Source organism: Centruroides sculpturatus, unplaced genomic scaffold (assembly GCF_000671375.1).
Source record: "Centruroides sculpturatus isolate CEXI.00-Female unplaced genomic scaffold, Cexi_2.0 scaffold515, whole genome shotgun sequence".
Taxonomy (NCBI): Eukaryota; Metazoa; Arthropoda; class Arachnida; order Scorpiones; family Buthidae; genus Centruroides; species Centruroides sculpturatus.
In genome coordinates this window covers 374,879-381,105 of record NW_019384913.1, presented here as the reverse complement: position 1 = coordinate 381,105, position 6,227 = coordinate 374,879, and the positions used below count along the sequence as shown (strand labels likewise).

At 28.5% G+C, this 6,227-nt stretch overlaps 1 long non-coding RNA gene across 1 annotated transcript in view; it reads right to left on the bottom strand.

Moving 5' to 3' along the window:
* Positions 1-4,683: 4,683 nt before the first annotated feature.
* Positions 4,684-6,227, bottom strand: part of LOC111631708 — a 19,977-nt gene continuing 18,433 nt past the window's right edge. The window contains exon 4 of the long non-coding RNA XR_002757752.1: positions 4,684-4,912. This is a non-coding gene — a long non-coding RNA (uncharacterized LOC111631708). The remainder of the gene's footprint in view (positions 4,913-6,227) is intronic.

Here is a 6,227-nt window from a genome sequence, read left to right as displayed (position 1 = left end):
AACTGATTTCAGTGAGTATTCAGGTTCAACAGTCTTTGTTCGTAAATCTTCTTCCGGTTCAAAAAAATCTTTTATTGTACCATACCTTGAGATATCAGTGTTGTTCTTGGATTGTTCCTCAATTAAGTATTCTTCTCCTGACATTTCGCTTGTCTGAGTATTTTCCTCTATATCTCTTGTATACTCTCTACGTGGTCTTCCTCGTCCCCTTTTTTGCATACCTGCCCGTTTGGGGAAACAAAGGTAATTTCTGCAGGGGTATCTCCCCTCATCCTACCGTTCAGAATTATTAATTGGTTATTATGAACAAAATCTAGAAGTATTTTCCCCTCTGTGTTTAATACTTTATCTTTGGATATTCTCTTATTGGCTATATTTTCGAACGTCTGAAAAAATATGGTATCAGTGACTTCGCTAATACGTGTGTTTAGATCACCTCCTATTATCCATAGTTGTGTCAGGCTAGACCATATATCCAAAATTTTTTGCACTTCATTTAAAATTGGTTTCTTCTCAATAGAGGGTGGTATATATATATTACTACCACTCCCAAATATGTGTAAGACCATGTCATTTTGATTTTATTCTCTAATTTTATTATAATAGCAATGATATAATCCAATGTATATTGAAGAATTATTTCACCTAATCTCTTCTTAATAAGTAACAGAATTCCACATGGCAAACCTATTTTTACATTGAGCATGGCTAATTATTACGCTATTGTCTTGTTCTAGATATTTTATTTCCATATCACTAAATTTTAGAATCCAGGTTTCTAAAAATCCAATTATTTCATTTGAGTTCAAGAATTTTCTCATTGAGGTTTTGAATAATTTCCCTCTTAATCCTTGAATATTCCAAAAGCTAATTGTCACATTATTTTTTTCTCTTTTTGGAATTTCTACTTTTTTCTCATTCAACTCATTATCTTTGACTATCAAATTATCATCACTCATTTTTCTATTATTATTCTCCATATTATTAATCATTCTCCCTTTTTCCTGTATTGTTTTTAAATTTTGATTTATTTTAGCTAATCTTATATTATGTTTGTCTCTAAAAAATGATTAAGCTGAATTATTTCTCTAGTGTTCAAATCTTATGTATACATTGCATTATCTTTTAAAAGTAATCATCTCTTATTTTTATCTTGTTATCATCCGATTTCTCTAGTTTAATATTTTTTAATAGTAACTTTCTCCTGATCCTAGATCTCGAGCATAAGTCCATTGATATTATTATTTTTTTCTTTTCATTTATCATTTTCAATCTTGTGGTCCAGAATTTACTAAGAATTAAGTTTCTATCTTTCACCAATTTGGTCATAACCTTAAATACTTGGTTATTTTTTCTATTTCCTAATTGAATAAGACCCTCAATTTCCATACAATTAGGTTCTAAGTTTTCTTTTATAAATTTTTTCAACTCTTCTACATATTCCGAAGTTTTGAATGGAAAATTAAATATTATTAGATTCTTCTTAGTCGTCTCGTTTAACATTTTATCAATTTCTAAATCCACCATACTTTTTAGCATGCTATGGGAATCTGTTCTTTCTTCTAATATACGTAGTTTTTTGCACATGTCTTTCATCTCTTCCTTTATCTTTAAATTTTCTTCATTCATACGGTTAATTTCAGCTCTCAAGGAATGGACTTCGAAGTTCAGATGATCAAATTTATCTTGGATCAATTCATAGACTGATTTAAGTGAGTATTCAGGTTCAGTAGTACTTGTTAATGGAAGATCTTCTGCCGGTTCAAAAAAGTCTTTAATTGTAGCATACCTCGAGATATCAATAGTATTCTTGGAATGTTCCTCAATTAAGTATTCATCTCCTGACATTTCGCTTGTCTGAGTATTTTCTTCTATATCTCTTGTATGCTCTCTACGTGGTCTTCCTCGTCCCCTTTTTTGCATAACTGCTTGACTTGGTATTGGAGGAGATCGAGGAAAAGGTCCTGGATTTAAAGGTCCATGTGGAATTCTCAATGCCAGCAATCATTAGTAAAATAAAAATTATTATTTGAGTTAATGAAACATTTAAACCACTTATTTCAGTTCTACACTTAATATTCTGTTGTAAAAATTCCATGTTTAATGTCGCCACAACAGCTCAGCAAAAAAGTCACCAACACCTCTGCAGGCTAAACTCGCCCCTATCAGATATGGAGAGTTAAATAATAATGAAATTGGCAATTACTTGCCAAAATCTTTACCATCTCAGAAATGTCATTTTGAAAAAATAATTTCTAACATTTGTTTTCTATAATAGCTTGATGTAACTTGTATAAAAATACAATACAGATTGCTTTTACAATAATCAAAAGAAAAATAAGTTTTATTTTAACAAATTTTAATTAAATGAACATGGAAAAATTATTTTCTTTTGTTGAAATTTCAATATGAACTTGTTATTAAAATAAAGGAATGTTGTAAAGGATATTGGCAAACTGAAGATAGATTTTAATGTAAAAAACAAGAAGCAAATTGATTGTACAAGCTGTGCATCATGCCAACAGAAAAAGAGTGGAAACCCAACACATGTACTGGCAAACAAATATACAAAACATATGGTACTGAATAAAGTGGATGTATCGAGAATCTGATGTCTTAAATCGTCATCACTTCAATGTGAAATTAAACAGAAAAGAAAAATTATATATCAATAACTAAAAGATTTTGACCTTTTATCTGTAATTTTTAAATGACTTCATAAATAAAAAAACAAAAGAAAATCAAGAAATTTTGTCCAATTTCTTTAATATAACATGGATGTAAATTCAGTTCTAAATACAGTAATGTAGATATGTAAATTGTAGGAAACTATGTTGCATTAATATATATAAATTAAACCCAAAATTCACTTCATTTATTTATTTGTATTTTAAAGTACTGTACATAAACGAATACTACTGGATATTTTTACATTATTTTTAGGCTGAAAGTTTAACCTGATAGTAGTTAAAGTCGACATCTCAAGTATTCTAATTTAATTAATAATTTCAGAAATGGCTATACATCCAATTCTGTTCCTAAAAAAAATCTGTGTAAAAAATGTACTGTCCTTATGAAAAAATAGAACATTAGTTTCATATNACTAGTTTAATTATTTTTAAAATACAAAAATATTTCTAGCTTTTAACACCAAATAGCATACAAAAATTATTTTGTATTGAAAGAGGAAGAAAAAAAAAAAATCAATCATAAAACAAATCATCAAACTTCAAATTAATTTTTCCTGACTGCTTCAATCATGGGTAACTCTGAATGAAACACTAATTGGGCAAGATAGTGTCGTTAATCTGGAATCAGTGGAGAGACACTCAGACGAAACACATTGTATTGGTTAAGGCAGGGCCGCCGTAAGCGGGCGTGCAAGGCGTGCACCGCACGCGGGCGGCACGTCCAGGGGGCGGCAAAGAGCTTTTCTGGCAAGCTCAGCATAGGTAATCGTAGTTAAACAGGGGGCGGCATAATCGGTATTGCACATGGGCGTTCAAACAGCTAGCGGCGCCCCTGGGTTAAGGTATCTTCGTTTAATCAAGGAATTAATGTACAAATGAATCTTTACATAACAGTAGGACAAACGTCTGTATGTGTTGACAGATAGTAGTCTGAACAAAGGAACAAGTGAAGACAAAGGGTCATAAAACATTTTTTGGTTATTGGGAAGGTCCCTCTAGTGGGTCAAATTGGTTTGCGTCGAGAGTACCAACAGATAGGTGGCAAGCAGCTTTCATATAAAACAGACTATGTCATTGGATTTCTAAACACACCCACTGTTGTCACATGAATTCAGATAAGTTGTAAAAAACAGTTAATCTTAAAAAATTTGCTTGGATGTATAGCAAGTTTAAATGCAAGTTCTGAGAGTTGTTTTTAAAACAACTGTTAAAAAATTTTTACTTTCTTTTTTAAAGCAATTCTTAGAACTTGCATTCCAAGGAAGTATTAATATTTTTCTTAGAATTAAAATGAAATAAAAATTTTTAAAAAGGAGAAAATTTATTAAAATTTGTTAAATCAAAACAAATCATTAAAAAATTAACTTTTTTTTACATTTGTTTTCATTTAATAAATTTCAATAAATTTTCTCTGGTTTAAAAATCAACCATGTTAAATCAAAATTTTGTAAAAGAAAAAAAAAACATGTATAATCAGAACTGATGTACATAATTCTAAATTTTATATACTTTTCAGCAGGTTTAGTCAGTTTAAAGAAGTTTGGAGCTTAAAATCTTACTAAGTCAATCTATTCTTCTTTGTTTCTAAAATGATTAATTAATTTTGATGAATAAAATAAAATATGCTATTTAATAAAAATTACAAACACCTGTTTCTAAGCCAAATTTCTATCTTAAAAATAATACAAAAAAACCCCATTGTTTTTTGGTTATTTACATTGCATCAAATTTATTGTAAAAAAAATCTAGCCAAAAGTTGCATAACTTTCTTAGCTAAACTTTAAAATTGTGTGNAAATAAAAAATATATTCCATAAAATATTCTTGAAAATAAATTAACAGAAATATATAAATATTACATTTAAAGTAGCCAACATAATTGAAAAATATTTTTGAGCAGTTATTCTAATTTGAATTGAATTTTCTGACGTAGACTTAATAAATTTGTAATTAAATCTGTAAGCTACACAAAAAATAAAAAGTTATCACTTACTTATACACCGCTCTTTTATCAGCTTCAAACTGTGCCTGAGCCTGAGGATCCAATACAGGTTGAGCAGTTGGAACTCTATTCACCACACCTTGGCTAGATGTTATTTGCTCTTCAGGTACATCTGCACATTGTCCAATTATATGATGGGATGTATCCTGATATAAAGGTATAGTCTGAGGTACAACTGTGATATTTTGAGTAGTTACAGCTGAAGGTTCCTGCATTTCTCTCTATAAATAACAAAAATTATGTTCTTTAAATTTCTTGACACCATTTTGTAAAAATGTTTTTGGTCTTTGTAGACTAGTTTCAATTACAGAAAATTCTTGAAACATTGATCTAAATACTTATATTGATTCAATATAAGTAAAATATGGAATGATTAATGAATCTGATGATGGCATAAATAAAAATAACAGATTAATGTGAATTCATATGCATATTAGAACAGATAAAAACATTAACAATAAAATAAATTTTTTGTAAATGTAGCATACATTTATATAATGGCAAAACTCTATGCTAATTTATATTTCAAATCTAATATGTTCTGGTCACAGTTGTCATTATTACCAAATAATAAAAAAGTACAAAAATACACTTTACAAATATAATTTATATTTGTAATCTATAGCTTTGTTAATGCTTTAAAGGTTTTGGTTAGTCATTGGTTAAAAACTATGAAAAACACGAAAAAAGTTTTTAAAACACATTACCAGGTAAAATTAGATTAGCATTATAAAAGCAAAATTTTTTTTACAAGACTGTTTATTATAACCTAAACTATGAGATTTTGCTGAAATATTTTAGCTATGACAAAGGAATAAATAACAGCAAGATATGGAGAGTTTTAATAATAATAATATTCTTTATTTGGCATAAAAGGCTTTCGCCTGTTACAAGGGTGTTTGATTTTAAAAACGCATATTAACATCTTACATAATCACATCTTAACAACATTGATATATTCTATTTACAGATCTATAGAATTACATTAATATTTTGTCACAATTATCATTTAATAAATTGTTTAACATAGTTATATTACATATAAATCGTGTTAGTATTAGCTCTGTCAAAAGTCTTATACATTTCCATCTCATTATTACAGTTAGCCAGCGGTCCCATCTGGAGCCTTTGTAGTTTATCCTTTTCATTACAGCATTCACATATAATATGAACTCTAGATAAAATTTTGGTACAATTTGGACATTTAGATTGGGTATAGTCTATATATTTATCATTTATAATTATTCCGTATTTATTTAGCCTAAGCTGTATAAAAAACTTTTTGATGTTAAAAGCTAGATTTGTCAATATATAGTTGTTATTTACAGGATAATTTAAAATTGTTGCATACCAGCTTGTATTTTCTCGTTTTCGTATATCTTCCACGTCTTGGATAATAGAGTATTCCATAACTCTATGTATTATTTCTTTACTATATTGCTCTATATCATAATTACGATCCATAACCAGTTTAATAGAAAATCCATATTTATTAACTATCTTCGATAACTGAATTATCCAACTTCGTCTTAAGTC